Genomic DNA, 18,958 nt, shown 5'->3' on the forward strand with positions numbered 1-18,958 from the left:
TTCTAATCAGTGCATGGAGAAACACAGTGGAGAAAGAAGCTGCTTTGCGCAAGCAGGCAGTAGAAATTCTACTTTCAAGGTCACAGTCCAGATAAGAAGCTACAGAGCACAGATAACATAACTTTCCTTTTCATAATTGTTTTCTGAATCTGTCTGGTCACTCTGAGTTCATGTCACCATTTCCCTTTTTTATATGCCTTGCTGCTTTGCACATTTCAGTGAATCTTCACATACAATATCAAATACAGACAATATAATGGGAATTAAAGCTCTTTGAAAGCCTATGCCCTGAATTCAATTAGCAGTATCAAGAATCCAGTAGTTAGCAGCAAGCCCAAAACACATAATAGGATTACCGGAGAGTTTACTGATTAATAAAGTCCTATTCAAATACCCTCTTTTTTGCCTTCTCCTCCTCTAAAAGTGATTACAGTAACATGACTTATTTTGAAGTCCAGCTTATTTCTAGCTTATAGGAAATGGCAATTAGGTTGATGCAGAAGAGACATACCAATGGGATGTCCATTACCTCCACCTACCTCATCACACAGCAGCACTACTTACACTTGACACCACATTCAGCTGCAGCAGCAGACATCAGCAAATGTTGCCAAAAGCAGCCACACTGGGGAGTGATCATATATGCCTGTACTCCTCAGAATCTACAGCCTCTGATTCAGATGGGTCCCATCAACACCACACAACATTTGGCATGTGTCTCCCATAGGCCTTGCCTTGAAATAACAAGAGTGCTGTCACAGCTTTCCACTGCCTGATGCCAAGAGCAAGTGCACTTCATGCTCTGATGAGGTGGAGATATTTTGGAATCCAGGATCTTCAGAGATAGCTTTAGACGATTTTGTAAAACAGAGTTAGCCAAACCTAGCATGGTCTTATCCATACTACCAGCACAGACCGCACTTTAAAGTTTCTCCAGAACCATACTTTTGTTTAGTCTTAGAAAGATCTACTTAACACCAAAGAAAGCACAAGAGCATCGTGACAAACAAGGATCATGAACAGTCAAGGAGTATTTGCTGCAGTGGCTACAGTTTAAAATATACAAAGATAATCCTTATTAACATAATTTATAATATTTGTATTTGCTGCCACTTGCATCTCGGGACACATTCTCCACTCAGAAGCACGAAGCAGGGGGTGGGGAGGAAATCAAATTTAATACTCTGCCACTACATAAGAGATCCTTCCAAGCCTGAAATTATGACTCCCAAACTTACAAGCAATCAGTTCCAGACACAAAACTCCAAAGCAGTGAAGCCAGTCACCAAACCAGAACCATTCCCAGAAGAAATGTGGAGCTGTAGAGCAGAGCACAGCATGAGGGAAGTGAGTTTTAAATAACTGCTCCAGGAATCAGCTGGAGCAAACTGAACTGCATCTAGTACAGGCCTGATTTGAGCTACAAGCAAGCACCAGCTCATAAGTCATCCATAACCAGGCCTATATCTACCACACATGCAAACTGCCGTTATTTAGTTTAGGGAAGTCAACTTTTCCATCTCCTTTGCAGTGCTCTGGCTTCAGCAAAACTGTTTCAGGGCTCATTACTGCCTATGTAACGTTAAGAGATGGGTTATGTAGATACTATAATGCCAGAGAATGCCTTTACTATGTCTGGGAACTTCCCAGGGGGTCAGATGCAATATATATGCCTGTTTGGTATATAGGAAAGTCAGTCTTTTTCTGGTAGAAACCTCTTCTTAACTTTGATGAACTAAAAGAAAACTGAACTCTTTAGCTGGAAAGAATTCATAAAGCTGTGCATTATTAGCACACTAGAAGGGACAAAAAGCTTTGATGTAATTATTACCAGTAGGTGGTATGCATTAACTTCTATTTTCAAACCAGCAGGTTATTCAGCAGCTTTAGAAACAATAAAAACCTCAAGACTTGAGGCAAAAAAAAAGAATGTTTTAAAAAAAATCATTAACATATCTTATGCATTCATGACAAATTGCAATTATAAACAGGCATTCATGCTGGGAATAATTAGCAACATACCTCAACATTATTGAATGTCAATGAAGTCTAGAATACTCTTCATGAAATAACAATATAGAGGAGGTGCCCAAGTTGTATTTAAAAGGAGGCATGAGCAATTTTGTTAATTGCAGAAAAAATGCCAGCTATAAATAGGCTAGGCTCAGTTTGTAGCATTTCTTTAAAACCAGGAACCACACAGACTGAAGTGCAACTTTTCTCTAAAGATTTTAAAAGAGGGCAGGGTGCTTGCTGACCATTTTTTTTAAATACTTCTCAATAACGAGATGTTGTTAGTCCAAATTAGATCTTTGGTGAATTAATATTTTGAGTTCTATTATCCACAAGAATGTCCCAAGACTGTAAAGCGTATATCTAAGCAATATTAACATAAAGCATACATCTATGTAGCAACATGAATACAAAATGTACATCTCAGTGCTATATGGGCAGATAAACAAGGTAGGCAGCTTGGTTCCTGTTCAGTACTGTAACAACAACAAAACCCCAAACCAAACAACACAAAAAAAACAAAACAAAACAAATACTGGTAGTTTGGACTGTTGCTCTCCTATTTGTAGTAACTCCAAACTCAAGTATGCTCTAGTAGATACAATAATTTCTTGCCAAAGTTGTCTGTGAGTGTCTCAACAGTGGTTTAGGTTGGGTTTTCCTCCCCCCATAACAATATACTGTTGGTTTTATTTAATGAAAATAGCAGAAGACTTATTCTTTAAACAAGACTGCAAGAAGTTGAAGCAAAGAAAAATCCATACAAATATGTAAAACCCCCAAACCTGTAGCAACTTAAATGCCCTCAAAATCTGACTCTAAATTGTCTTAGGCTAACCGGGAGCCTGAGGATGAGCCAGAGATTTTAATTCAGACCTCTTAATATCTGAGTTTTTGCTGCTATAACTTGGCTGGCAAACCTAAACTAAATGAGAAAAATTAGAAGAATTCCTAGCAGTCAGTAAATTCCTACATGAAGGTAAGAATATTTTTAATTAAGCGGAAAAGGCAAAGGTTCTGTACATTTTTTCTTGTATGCTTGGAGAGAAGCAGGATGACAGGAGGCTAGTATCACAAGACGGCGAAGTATGTTCCAGTCCATTAGTAAATAAGGAGTATGTTAAACATCATCTACAAGAAATAAACACTCTTAAAATTAGTATACTTAGATAACTCACAGTGAATATTTGAAATATATTTGCTGCTGATTTCTCTGGCCTACCTGCATTCAAATCTAATATAATTTATCCCCTAAATATTTTTTACATGACTGGAAGAAACCTAAAATTCTACCTATATTCCAAAAGGGTAGCCTGGATGCAAGCATAAAACCTGCACTGAAAAAATCCACCTCACCTGGCTGAATTTCAGTCCTGAACAAAGTAATAAGAAGTAGTCAATAAATAAAGGATTAAATAATTGGCACTGGCTATATTCCTGGCAAAAGACCACATGCTGACGTAGAGCAGGGGGGAAGGAGGGAAGTGGCTCTGGTTTCATTGTGGTTTATACAACTAGATTTAAACTGAATTTTACTTCCATACCACATCTGAATTAGCACCCCCTGATATTCTGATCAGCACTCTTAACATATATTTAATTTTTATTTTAATTAAGAATATTATTATTTTTAAAAATATATTTTGAAAATAATTGAAGACTTTTTAAAAGAACTTTGAAGAAATGGAAAATTGTGCTCACAAGAATCATGAACTGAAAAAAAACAGCAACCTCTTTTAGCAAAAGACTTAAGAGTTTGAAATCTTTTTAGATCATCCAAGAGATCATCATGGTCCAACACACTACGTAAATACTTTCACAGATAGAAGTTACTGTGTACTAAGATGACCTTTAAGAAAGGCTTTGCTTATATTTACAGGCAGCACAGCCCTGCTAGGAACAGATCCGTAGGGTGCCAAAGGGCTGATGCCCACCTCTTGGGAACTTGTGGGGGGCAGGAGGCAAAGGAAGAAAGATTTCAGACCAGCCAGAGCCTGCTTTCACAGCCCCAAACGTGTCTCTGCAGCTGGAGCGCATTAGCTACGCTCCTGTTCCTGGAATGCATCTGCTGGTGGAGGCTCACTCCAAGGAATCTGCTCACTGGCTCCAGGACCTTCTCCGATGCAAATGGCAGTGCAGGGAGCTGGGGGAGGTGGAGGTTATAAAAGAAAAAAGGATCAGCAAACCTGCTTCAAAACGCACTCCTGATCTGAACTGACATGCTAATGCAGATGCACCCAAAATCCTCAGAGCCTCAGAGGAACAGACCACTGGAAGCTGAAGTCAGTCAGTTTCAGACTGAAGTGAAGGTATCATTTTTTTTTTTTAAAAAAACTGTAAAGGAGATTCATTTACTTGAACCAGCTAACCGCATAAGAAGTCAAGATCTCCATTTCTGGACAACTCTAAACCTAAGCAGAGAGCCTTTCTGGAAGATATGAATAGCTCACTTTGACTAAAGCTAAAGTTAACAGAAGTCATGAGACCTAATGGGACAGGTAAACAGTGTCAAATTGAGGGGACTAGAGCATGATTTATAAACTGTATATGGATTAGACTATACAAACTAAAGGACCCTTTCTGCTTTTAAACCTCTCATAGAGCTGATACTAAACAACTGCAAATCCAATTGATTTTGACAGAAACGGAGGCCACTCAACACCACAGAAAACAAGATGAAAAATATCATTGACTTTGGGCAAGTTGTGCTTTATGTGGTTTTATAGCAAGAAAATAAGATGTTTCATACCAATATATAAAGTGGTAGTTATAGAAAACAAACTGTGCAAGCCATTTTAAAAGCAAAAAAATCTGACATATACAATATTATAACTTAAACTAATACACTTGGACATATTTTTAATCTCTAAAAATTGGAAAGCTTAAATAATGCATATTAACACATTCCTTTAAAAACATACAGGAGAAATTTAACTGTCAATATTCCAACAGCCACTTGACATAGCGAGATTACTCACTAAAAATGATAGAACAACAGGTACTCATAATACCCATAATATGATATTAAAATATTTATATGGATTCATATTGTATTAAATGCATTGGCAGGAATTGTTTTGAAAGATCACACGTGAAGGAGATACACTTGGAAAGGACATAGAACCCTCTTCTCAAGATGTCAAAATTTGGCTTTTACCTGCTTATTTAAGCACCTGTATAAAACAGTGTCAGTTTTGCAGAGGTAATCCTTCATGACTTAAAAAGCAGCCCAGCAGAACTACACATTCTTGATGTTTTGGGGAATCAGGAGACATCCAAGCAGGCCTAAATTTTAAGTACTTGAATTTTGCACTCATTTTACAATTTTCACTAATGCAGTACAAACCTGCTTACTTGGTTTCTCATCCCCCACATATGTAAATAGCTACATGAAGACATGTTTTCTCAAATTCTAGTATATGAATGGTTTGGAAGGTAGCCAAAACAAGTCAGGTATAAACAAAACATTGAGTAAACTCATTTGTTGAGTGTATAGAAAGAGCATATTACTGTTACAATGCACAAGTTATAAACAGATAAACACCCTTTATCTGCATTTCTGTCTAACATCAGCAAGACCTCAGTCACAAACCCAAGCTCTGTACTATGAGAAAGAGAGATGACATTCATGGAAAAGCAAACTAGCACTGACTTCTTAGGTTTAATTCTCTCCCTTGAAGAATGCTTGAGGATATCTGTCTTCACTTCTAAACTATGATGATACTTCAGCTTTATCGATGTGGTGTCCCTGCTTATAAACAAATATTTTCAGCAGGAAGCTCATGAGATCATATTGTCCTCAGTGTCCCTATTCATAAGAACTTCTTGGCAAACATAACTGTATTAATGGCACATATAAGGGGATGAGTCATTACAAACGGCTAAAACAAGTCGTCCTGCAAAAGGTCTTAACACATAACATTTTCTGATCATTTAAAACAGCTTCTTATGGCTCATCCACTTCTGTAACAGTATACAGGACATATATAAATTCTGTACAACATACCTCCAGATTACGGTCTTCACTTACATACCCCTAACTATATGCTTTCTTTGAAGAAGTAGAAAAATCTGAGTCAATAAGCTTAAGCACAGAAACATTCTCCTAGGAGGTTGTCTTTAAACCAAAAGATCACTGCTGTCTGAAAGATTTGGGGGATCTTTTACCAGAGTAACATTGGGATGTTCTACTACTGCAGGAGCATAGAAGCAGAGCTAAGGTTAATATGTCATTAACTTGAGTACTTCCATACACCATAGTGGTTTTATTTGTTTGTTTTTCGAAATATGGGAGGAGAGGAAAAAGGACTTTAGAGGATTTTGTTGTTTCTGCTTGGTTATTTCTTGGTTTTGTTTTGTCCTTTTTTTTTTTGTTTTAATTAAGACATGGATATTTCAGGAAACAAGCTTCATCATTTGTACTACAGAGCTGCACTATGCACACAGCCAAATAACACAGAATACAGTGGATCAATAGATATGCATGGACCGGTTTTACTACATGTTTGCACATAGGCTTTTTTACATGCCTGGAAAGAGATCACAGTTCCTGAAAAAACTATGCGACTCAACACAAATGGAAATCAGTATTCCACCATGTGAACATACAGCCATACCTTACTACAATTTGAAAAGCAAGAGGAAATCACTTAACTTCTTTAAAAAGTGAGCACATCAACAGATACCAAACACTTCCAATTTCTGACACTGGCTCCTGAGGGTACCCAAAATAATAAACAACCAAAAAAAAAAGCCCAAGCCTCAAAACCAGAAAATTCACATCTGCAGGGTAAGACACTAAACAGAAAGGTTTGAAACCAACCTGAACACTGAGGGTGGTCTTCTTGAAGACTGGAACTTTCCCAATAGCCTTTCTTTCTCATTCAGGAACTGCTGGCTAGAACAAACCTCCATACTTTCAAGAAAGACTCTTTCTTTCTACCATCTCCAAAACATTGATACAGTACCTTGCAGGGAAGCCCTCTGCTCCTCTTCAATTTCTCACTCTCTAGCCTTCTACCTGCTTCTCACTTCCTCTAGCCAATTCATCACATCACCCAACACCTTACAAAAACCTCTTACCTGTACATACTCAGTCATTCTCTGGGGAGGAGCAATCTTCCTCTGCTCTTCAAAGGCTTACCAGCCACCAAGGGTGCAGATTGAAATGAACCACCAGCTTTTCCCCTATCTAGGCACACCCTCATTTAAAAAAAAAAGTCTCACCTGCTGTAGATTAACAAACTCACTAAATAGCTCTGCAATCCAAAGAAGAAAGGAAGAACTCTAGAGATGAAGGCAATCACCAATACTTTTGTGACCATTCATTGGTGGTGAATTTAATAAAAAAAAAAAAAAAAAAAATAGCTAGGGAAAGCATCAAAAAATCTCCCACAGTAAAAATCTGACAAGTTTTTGTAGCATCCAAGGAGTTCAATTAGCATTTGCTCACACTTCAGAAGAATCATTAATACTTGGCTGCCCTTAAAAATAGCTATAGTTTCAGGCAGCAGACTTAAGTTCCACACAGCATTACTCAACACAGCACGTGTGGTATAAAGCATGGTAGAAATTAGCACGTCTTAAAAATGTGTATCTGTCATATGCACTTCATCATAAACAAGCATGCACACACAGATTCAGGCACCAGAATGATTACTATTCTTTGTGATAACAGAGGAACTTCTAGAACAGCCTGCAGGCATTGCAGCACACAGGAATGGAAGCTACTTCACTTTTTTAACTCTGAAACAATAGTCCTGGTTTATCCCCTTACTAGAAAGATGACATTCTGCTCTGTCTTAATCACTGTGAAGCTTTAAACCTGTTTGCAGTTGGCGCACTTGTGATAGAAGGGAAGAGCTTTGGCCTTAACTTTAGCACTGAGCATAAGTTTTAGCTACAGTATAGCAATCAAACAAGCACTTTAAAATCAGATGATGTGTGCGTTGCCCGAGAAGCCATATCAAGATTCTGAGGCCAGGGTCAGATTAAAGCACAGATATGACAGGCTAGCATCTGCTGAAGCCTCTCCTGTGATTATATAATGTTAAGAGATTTTAAATAATAAACTGAATTAGTTCTCCAATCCATATCCCTGTATAACTCAGTGAACCCTTGAGAGTAAACAAGGAATTGCATAACCTGGAGGAGTAATCTCTTTCAGGTGTGGTTTCTGAAGTCTTAAACTGATATTGAAATCATTACTTTTATCACAAAATTTAAGCACTTCTCAAAAATATATTACAATTAAGACAGTTTAGACTCTGTAGTCCCCGACTAAAGCAATATGAAAACGTGAATTCGTTATCATGACAGAAGTTAAGGATTAAAGTGTAAGTGCAACTAGAAGAGAGATATAAAAACAGCCCTTACTTCCCCAGTATGTCTCCTTATCTCTGAAAGTCATATCTGTTTACTCTCCTAACAAATAAGTTTTTACTGTGACAGTTTTCACCCACCAGAGCTAGAACAGTCATAGAAAGGCAGGCTGGATTCAGCCATGCATCAGCGACATGTCAACCAAGTTCTAAACACAGCATCTTCAGCAGACTGAAGCAGAAGTAACAGTTTTGATTTTTCAGACTGAGACCAACTTTGAAATTCTGGAAGTCAATAAAAAACGTTTGACTTGTAAACTGAGCAGACTTGGTCTGGAAGTCACTGAGAAAAAAATAAATCTAGTGCTCTCTGCTGGTTTTGGCTGGGATAGGGTTAATTTTCTTCACAGTAGCTACCTTTTGCATTTGTGCTAAAACCAATGTTGATGATACAGGGATATTTCAGTTATTGCTGAGCAGTGGTTACACAGAGTCAAGGCCTTTTCTGCTCCTCTGCACAAGAAGTTGGCAGGAGACACAGCTGGGACAGCTGACCCCAACTCGCCAAAGGGATATTCCATAACGTATGACAGCACACGCAGCATAAAAAGCTAGGGGAAGAAGAAGGAAGCAGGGGACATTTGAGTCATGGTGTTTGTCTTCCCCAGTAGTCATTGCATGTGATGGAGCCCTGGTTTCCTGAAGATGGCTGAGCACTTGCCTGCCCATGGGAAGTGGTGAATGAATTCCTTGTTTTGCTTTGTTTGTGTGCGTGGCTTTTGCTTTCTCTATTAAACACATGAGTTTTCTCACTTTTAGTCTTCTGATTCTTACCCCATCACACCAGGCGGGAATGAGTGAGTGGCTGTGCGGTGCTTAGTTGCCAGCTAGGGTGAAACCACAACATGCTCCCATCATGTCAGCTTGAGAAGGTCATTTTGCTTTCCTGACCACAATTCTACTTTAAAACTAACGTTTCAGCAGGTGCTCAGTTTTAGTCATCAATCCTACTACCATTGAAAAGCAATAACAAAAACACCCACTGACTTCAACAGGAACAGGATGAGGCTCTTGATAGCACTTACCTTATAAATTATAGTCTTATGACACTTATAATCATAAAAAATTTCGGTATGATTTAGACAGGTAGAAAATACCTCTGTTGACCCAACTCCGATCACTATAGACCTACATCCATTTGGTTTCTATTCAACAGAAGGGTTTATGATTTTTATTTTTTTTTTTTTAAACCATGCCAATGATATGATAGAAAACAAAACCTACTCCATGTCAGGTGTAATCTGAACATCAGTTTTGCAATAAGGTGGAAAACCTCTGACTCAACCATATCTATCAGGCAAGCACAGCCCCCAGGCTAAGGCTGCATTTTATAAGCTGTGATGGGACTGTGCTGACCTGCAGGTTCTAGACAATCAGAATCCAAGGCTGTGAGCGGAACGATGCAGAAGGCACTGCTGAGGCCAGTCTGGAAGAGGGTTGCATTGCATGCCCAGCATAGCCATGCCCAAGTCTGCCCAGTGGTGGAACAGCAAGACCCCCCTTCATATCATTCCTGTGAAGTACTCACAAAACACTGCTTGTGTCTGCCCTCCAAAAGGTGAGGTCTTACCACTCCTGACACATTAAGGTCCTGATATGTGGGCTGCAGGGAGCTTGGCTGTTTCCATGTGAAACAAAATGTGATTTATCATTGTTTCCTTTAAGAAATAATTCAAATGTGTAAAATTGAGAAGATCAGTTATTTAGGTTACTTTGTGAAAATAAAAAGTCACCAGCTGTACTTTTGCTATCTAGCCTGTAATGTTGCATCAGCCATTTCTAAACCTAAGTAATTTCCTACATGCTCCATGGTCCTTTGAGATGAAAATCCACTTCTGCTAGTTGTGGTGCCCAATAAGCAATACATTGCAAGGGAGAGGTCTTTGTTTTCCTTCTCACTTGATAATTTCTGGCAACATCATTATTGGTTTATCAAGATGCTCAAAGAAAAATTAATGTTCAATTGCAAATGTGTTAGGATATGCCATCTGTGCTCCAAGGCTACCCCTCACCACCCTCTACTTCGTTCACACAGTCATAACACTGCTTAGCAAACTCAGACTATTGTTTTTTGTTCCCCAATTATATTGAGAACACTTGAGCACTTTAAATGGAGAAGCAACATTGTAATGCAAATCATCAAGTTGCAGGACCACCAAAACCCTCCTATTTCATTGTCCTCTGGGCAACGATTGATTCTGAGACACCACAGACCCCAGAAGGGAAACAGAACAAAAAGACAAGCAAAGACCTAATCAATTCTTATGCAAGTTTCAAATTCAAAATTCATTACCTTCACTGCAACATTTGTTTATCACAAAAAGTTGTCCCCAGCGTAACATGTCAAAAGAGATGTCTTTTTAACCTGTTTGGTTTGTCTGCTCTTGCAAATCCCTTCCAACAGCCTGTTTGGTTTCTGCCTTTTAGTACATATTTTTCAAATTGTCTAGCTCTATCAGGAACAAAGAGATTCTTCCCACCCCACACACTGAGCTGTCATCACTATATCAACGGTTTTGAGCAGTTACAGTTTTCTATACACTAATTAAACCTTCACACAGAACCTGAGCTAATTAAAAAACCCAACAAATTAAGTATGAAACAAACTGGCTATAACTAGGTATTTACATGATGAGGATACCTGCTGATGAATGTGTTTCGATTCTTCTTTTCCCTCCTGCTTCTTTCAGCTGCAGAGTCAACAGCTGTGGGCACACGAAGCATCTAAAACACTTCAAGATTCAGATAATAAATCCTGAGGTATTTTTTCCTCACAGTCATAAGCCCCATTAATGTCTCTACAATATGCTCTGTAGTGGTATATACCTGGGGCTTGTTTCTATTCTTGAATTCTGCAGTCCTACAGCTACCTTTGACTATTTTTTTTTACTATTATCCTCACTATATGCATAAGAATAAAATAATTTCTAATTTTCTCATAAGAGTCTATGTGCAAGAACTCACAGTCAAATGAAGTCCAAAGAATGGTTCAGTAATAAAATTACACATTACTCTCAAGAAAAAACAAAACAAAAACAAACAAAAAAAAATCAAATCAAAACAAAACAAACCCACAACCCAAACCCAAAAGCTTTCTGTGAACATGCTGTGTTTTCCACTTTTCATTTCTAAGCCAGAACAATGCAAGATCTCCTCTGCTGCACCAAAAAAAAAAAAAAAAGTGTTTTCCAGTACATTACTGATTTTAATTAAAATAAGTCCTTTTCAGATCTTAGCAGCAAGATACACTTTTAACATGGCCCTGTCCAGTCAATTTTGAGTTAGACCAGCTCCTACTAGATTTCAGACCAAGAAAAATATTTCATGGCTTCTGTTTTAATTCCAATGGCAACGCTTCTAATTTAGTAACTCTAGCCCTGAAATGATTGCATTCTCTACTGCACCAAGCAAAACAGAATCCTTAGTGAGAACTTGAAAGTAATTCTGGCCATGCTAAACTGTAAAAATTTCCATTGCCCAAGCAGAGAAAAATTCAAAAGGTACATAAACAATATAAGTATTAATAGCAATTTGGATCATAGAAATCGCATCAGAATCTCAGGTTTTTTCTATATAAAAACATAACCAAAATAACTGCTTGTAACCATTTTTATCTGCAGTAGAATTCTACATCTGAACTCTTATCTTTGACTATAAGAATCTTATTGATGAAACTACATTTAGTAAAACACTAAGTAGCATTAAATGAAAATATTATGCATTTAATTGGAAAAACTGACCATAAAAATTTAAACCAAATTCTAGGCTATAATGTCAGAAGGCTTATTAAAACAAACCATAGGGGTTTAACTGCTAATTTTCCAAAGGCAATTCTACTGAGAGCTGCTGGAGTGTTCTCTTTAGAATGACACACTACAATGCCCTAATAAATAACGCTAATTATACTCCACTTGCAAATTCTCTGGGACTATTTTAAAGGTCCACAAGCCTATTGGAGAGTGCGAGCAAAATCACATAGCTATATTATGACTTGGCTATTCTGGCTGATCGATTTTTGAGTGCTCATCACCTTTAAATATGAATTACATCTTACTATAACAGTACCTTAAAGAACTTCCAAGCTCTTTTAAAGATGTTTATTGTGGCTGAATCATAATTGCAGTGGGTTTGAACTTAAAAGGACAACTAAGTTTACCATTAAGTAAAAAAATATTTCTACAAAACTGGATATTTGTACTAATTCAAATATTACCGTTTCTCTTTGAACAGTCTTGCAGTTTTAGAATTTCAGGTACCACGATATTACCTGTAAAAGAGAAAGAAACTAATCATCCTGTGGTCCAATTCATTGTATTTTTTTCTACAGTTTAGATTTAAAGGACAAGAAGTTCTCTTATTACATGTTACAGTTCTATACACAGACAGCATTACATTACAAAAATAAATTTCTAAAAGCAGTCTCAAATTTAAATGTAATCAGTTCAACTGATCTGTTCAATCAAGGGGCCACAAGACCATAAAATTTAATGCTATGGAAGTCACAAGAATCCACAAGAAGGAACAGGGAGGGGGAGTTGGATTCAAACTATTTTCTATAAGCTTAAAATGACCCTGATTCTTCTCTCAAGTGTTTTGTTGAATCCAAACCATGGCAACCACAGAGATGGAAACAGCTCTGTAGTTTCCTGCAATGTTTAGATTCTGATACATTTAGCACATTGTATCCAGAGACTTAACATCTCCAAATGTAGAACAAGAAGTTATGAATAAATGTTGACTATTTTAATTTTCTCTTTTATTCCTCTAATATATGTTGGACATAACACAACTTCAGCTTGAAAGCACTCTGAACTTCACAGTACTAATCTAGCAGAAATTGTGAGTTTAGTAATTGCTTATTTATGTTGTGATATAATAAAAACTTCATCTAAAAGATAGTATGAGGTGCTGTATAACTCACAAACATTGTAACACATATATCACAGGTAAACATTTAAAAAATATATTAAATATATGAAAAGAAAACATAAAACTTTTAAAAAGAAAACGTGTTCCTCCTTCTCACTTCTTATAATGATTGAAATAATGGATTTATAAAGAGATAAGCCTCACTGGGGAAAAATAATCCATTCTCTGCCCCATATATACTGTTCAAACACACAGATTTTGCAGAACATATCTACAACCAAAAAATGTAGGAGATGTGATTTTGAGGGTTGGGAGAACTGCAGATGACAAGGAACATGCTTAGCTGGAGTCTTCCTTCATCTCTAAAATGATGGAAGCAACCTCAGGCCTCCCCTGACTACTGAAGGGCCCCAAACAGAGGGTAAGACATTGTAGCTCAACACCAACATCTGAAGTACCATGCCAAAAGATCTTACTTCCATTACAGATCAACATATCTCACATGTTTACTTGAGATAAGAACACAGGTGTCAGCATTTTCTTGCAGAATGATTAAAATGCTGTAAATTCAAACACTAGTTTATCTCCCTGAAACTTATTTGAGAACTCTAGCAGGACTTTTATCACAATGTAGACTGAACAAACATCAATGACCACTAAACAGCATTTGCAGTCACAGCAGAAAAAGGCTAGGTGTCATTTCCAGCCCCAAGCTTTAATAGTGACTATCTCTCCAACCAATTTCAAAGTTCATTATGGTCCATTTTTCTTACTTCATCGTTAGTGAAAACTTGTAATCTAATGCTGTGCTCATATACTCTGTTTCCAGGGCCTTATTTCTTTCATATATTTTTGGGAAAATAGATCAGTTGCAGTTCCTGTAATTTTTTGTATATGGGACAGTTCTTTCTAGATTGCAGGAAAAGCAATACAAATACAGCTTGGATTACTTTTCTAATATGCTAAATCCTTTTCACATCACAAAAAAAAACGTATTCTTTTCCTAAGGAATAAAAAGACACATATTAAATTAAGTAGTGACTATATTTTTTCCTTTTTTCCTGAAAATAGTCATTCTTAATTGCTCCTAGGATCCATGCTCATTGGGTTTTTTCTCCAATTGATGGAAATGGTATAAGTAATTTTTTATTATGTATTTTTCTAAGTATGATTTTTTTAGACAGCTTACTAGTTGGCTTTTTTGTTATGTGGTGTGGTTTTTTTGTTTGTTTTGTTTTGTTTTTACAGGTGAACATCTAAACAGGCAGAACAACAGAAATCACAAAGGTACATGATGCTATTCTTATATGTTATTGTAGCCAGAACACTCCAATCTCTATTAGTGGAATTGCCCTTTGAAAATCAACAGTGATCACCCTGAGGTTTTTTTAATAAGACTTCTGACCCTTAGGTTCAGATTCATTAAGAAAATCAAGATAGATTTTCAGTAATTTTGACTGTGAATGAGAATTTGAATGAAATATTTCTACTGTTGTATATTGCTTCAGAGTTTCTTCATACAACAAAACTTGAATGCTTCTCTTTTACATTAGTCTGTAAACACAACCAATAGCAATCATTTTAGGACATCAATCAGAGCATTAAAACCAGAAACAGTTTAAAAAGAACAATTTTCTTTGGTCAAAAATCTTATCAAATCAGAGATGGAAATTTAGGTGAGGAAAAAAAAAAAAAATCAATGCACCCAGTAACCTGGTGGCAAAGGTTATTCTTGCCTGGAATGTGAGTGGTCCTTAAAATATTTTTTATTATAGATTTATTTTTTTTCCTTAACTTCATGTATAAAAAGACCAGTGACAGAGAATAGAAACTGTTTTCATCCCCTAAGAGCGTTGCAATCACCTAGGATGTAGGAGATAGAATTTTAAGTTCCTGTTTTGATTTAGGTACTTGAACTTGGATTTTTTAAACCTTAAACAAATACCCCTCAACAACAAGATTATTTAATTACTCTAGGATAATAGGTTTCTGTTTTCTGGGAAAAGTCTTACATGAGACTCAAGTGGAGCAGAATTCTGTCTAAAATTAGAATTTACAATAATTACATATAAGGAAGGTATATACCATTTAAAATCCCTTGCCTCTTGTCATTAACACCTTAATTATTCAAGAAAGCTTTTTTCAAAGCTTCCATATGCCAGTCCAAGCCATATGATGAGACTACTTCTATGCTTTAATATTTGCATTAGAGTGAAATATAGAGGTCTTTATCATGTGCTAGTGCCTTCATAGTTATACATTCAAAGACAATCTGTGTCCCAAAGTTTGGGTAGAACAAATGATGTACTTAATTACTTACATTAAGAAACTTAAAATCAACTTGACAGTTTGTCTTGCAATAATGTAATGTTGGTGTGGGACTTCCACAACCCAGAATACATGGTTTACCCAAGAATCACACAACCCAGATTTTAAACATTCTGAGCATACTTTTCATGCTGTGAAGAAAAGACATTTATTTATATCAACAATAGATGATAACTGCTATAAAGGTTTAGGTCTAGATGGCTCAGAATTCATTTCCACAACATTGGCCATAAAATATTCTCACTAGATTATGTGGTGTTCAAACTTTGGGAGCAGAGTCCTATAAGTGTTTGACCACAAGTGCACTGCTGTAGCTGGATGTGAGGGAATGGCAGCTGTAACAGGACTAACAGTAACCCTGTCATATTGTCACACTGTCTTTACCCCTAAGGGTTATCAGCTCGGAGGCATCTCATAAGACTGCAAAACCCTTCGCGATACCATGGGGGATACACACTTTCAGAGTGCATCAGAAACATGTGAGAAGCTATGAAACTTTCTTTTTCATATCCAATATGACTTTCCTTGAGTACTAATGGTATTTTATCATAGATAAAATTTCTAATTTCCGATAAAAACTTCACTTTCACATGGCCAACAAGATAAAATTTCAATCACTGAATACAACTTGCTTCCAAGAGCAGTTCACCATTTTCAAGGGGAAAACAGCGGTTTTCATCTTTTCCACTACACCATGCAAAGAGAACAAAAGGTAAGTGGGATTATTATGTATCATGTCTTCTTTCTGTCATGAATAAATACCTTTGGGTATCCAACTGAGGAATGTATGCAAGTCTACAGATGATGAAAACATCACATTTAGATGAAAATCCTGTTCTAGTTTTGTTCTGTTGCACTTTTAGACCTGTAATTGGCCAGTTCACGTGCTATGGAAGCAGTTAGAGTAGCAGAATGTAAAACTTAGTGCTCTACCTGAAGATTTGGTGGAAAGTGGGCTTTAAAAGACAGATCATCTCTGGAAAACATCACTCCCTAAGCCAGAAAGGAACTAATTCTTCAGGGATGCAAAACTCGCCAAGCATTGGAAATCCTATGCCATACAGAACAAACAACTGGCATCTGCTTCAGCCAGTGGTTTCTAGCTGTGCTTTTTGTATCGAAACATTATGGTTGCACACAGAATACAAATCGTAATATACTCCCAATTCCACCTGATTTCCAGAAGCTAAGCTGTATGAAAAAAAGCTAACAAGGAAAGTGAATGTTTTTCTGATGTTAAATTTATCCACAAGCAGTTTTGCCCCCCCCAGAGGTTTTGGCACTAAATCATAGAATTCCTAATCTACAGAACTGGGAATGAAATGCAAAGTGACCTCACCTGACCAGTGATCTTCAGACTTGTGAAAACTTTTAGCTTAAACAGTTCAAAATCAATCCTCCATCATATTCACTGCAAAAATCATTTAACTGGTTAATAATTTATTTTCATTATACTTATCAGAATCTTACTATTTTCATAGCAGAGCTTTTCACGTGTAAAGACAGTTTCCTCACTTCTAACTCGAGCAGCACAGAGTTGACTCATTTTTGACCATCAGACCCGAAAACTTCTGCTCACTAATGAGATGAACTATTTTCTATGCACCTCTACCTTTGTATGGACATTTACACCTGTGAGTAATGAAATCAAAACCATTCCAGTTCAGAGGGATGGCCAGCATATATTTAGTACTGGAAGGAATTGAAACAGACAATTGTATAAGTTGCAGGTAAGGACAGTCACACTGAAAGAAAGCAAGCGGCTGAAGCAATTTACAGAGACATTACTACTGCATCTGCCACACTGTTCAACCACAACTCCAAGCTTTTATATAAAAGGCCAAATCTAGGCAATTACTTCATAAAGAATGTATGCTTACTTTGTAACATTTCTTCTAACAGATGATACTTTTCTTCAAGTTTACTGTTATTCAAAGTGTTTCAATAAGCTGATCAACAAAAGTGTTCATTGCAACTTGAAATGTCAAAAATGGCATAGTTTTGCAGTTGCAACTTTTGCAGTTGAGTTTTGTGTGGGTGTTCATGTAAAAGAAATTTGAAAGTTGCCCTCAATGTGTGAAGGAATTAATAAAGATCTCTGTATATACACTTGTAAAATATAAATGCAGCAATAACAGAAAATTGATAGAGAAGTTTATGAATAAGATTAAAATTAACTATTTTTGAGTGGGTATTCAAGTATTCCTTCAATTATAAAATTTCTCAATTCTATTTAGTTCTGGGAAGTGATGGAGAAAGACAGTCTTTCAGAAAAGAAACATCCATGTTGTTTAATCTCCAATTAAAACTTAATTTCTCTTATGCTTGAAGGAATATATATATGGAATATACACAACAAACTGTTTCAGTCTTCTTAAGAAACTTTTTTTTTATTACTAAAAGAAAGAAGAGTTTCATGACGTATATTTTTTAACATAAGCAACACCCTAATTTGGTTATCACATCTGCTGTCTAGGTGAGAGAAGTGTTCCTGTAGTTAAGTCCCAATAACGGGAACAGGAGAACTGGATTCTGTTTTTCACTTTGCTAAGGCTATAAAATAAGAGTTTGGACAATTTACATCGCAAGTACAACATTCAGTACTGCAGCATTTGATTTTGAACAAGCTTCCATATCCTTAATGTTGATCCCTAAACTTCCTGTACAGTGAAGTCCTTCATCTTCTGATTTTGCTTGCACTCACTTGGCTACAAGAGTGATTTGAAACAGACCGGAGTCTTCCCTCAGTGACTGGGAAATCTCTACTACAGCTATACCACAGAATTTATTGTGCTGAAACAATGTGACTGTTTCCCAGTTCAGTTTCAGAACACACCTGCACAAAGAGCTGTTCTGGCCCACCGTGCCACAGCAACAGGAATGAGTGACAGGACTATAATCACCCAACATTGCCATGAGTGAGAAAAGAGTAAAAAAAAATCAGGGAGGAGAAAAAGCCAACCTTAAGAGTGCATCTCAAGCCCACTCTTTCTTAGGAGTTAATCTCTGGTCTCCTGTACTATGGACCGTTTTTAGGGATTAAAACTGCCGTAATCAACCTTTCCATGATATAGTGATAATCTGCACATACTTGAGCAGAAACTACAGTACGTTCCCAAGCAAGACAGCCAGGCTCAAAGCTCACATATGTGCTTAAAAGGTACATCAGAAGCATTTATTTAAATTGTCTGCAAAAGTCGCAATCTTGATAATGGGTGCATATGGATAAGCAGTTTTAGTCTTTCCTGTTGCAGTGGTTTCATTGTATATGGAATAGTAAAATACTAAACTGTTCCAGTTATACCAATATTGACTCCAGCCTAGTGATCTCAGCATCCCGCTATTTCAAACACTAATGTTAAAATAAC

The 18,958-nt window shown here is 36.8% G+C and overlaps 1 protein-coding gene across 1 annotated transcript in view; it reads right to left on the reverse strand.

The window, feature by feature from the left end:
• The window catches only part of PIK3C2G (phosphatidylinositol-4-phosphate 3-kinase catalytic subunit type 2 gamma), a 317,803-nt gene that overhangs the window by 270,709 nt on the left and 28,136 nt on the right, over nt 1–18,958 (reverse strand). Inside the window, exon 2 of the mRNA XM_042795497.1 lies at nt 12,607–12,660. The gene's annotated coding sequence lies outside the window, so the exon portion shown is untranslated. The remainder of the gene's footprint in view (nt 1–12,606; nt 12,661–18,958) is intronic.

This window comes from Tyto alba, unplaced genomic scaffold (genome assembly GCF_018691265.1).
Source record: "Tyto alba isolate M040663 unplaced genomic scaffold, T.alba_DEE_v4.0 Super-Scaffold_21, whole genome shotgun sequence".
Lineage (NCBI taxonomy): Eukaryota > Metazoa > Chordata > Aves > Strigiformes > Tytonidae > Tyto > Tyto alba.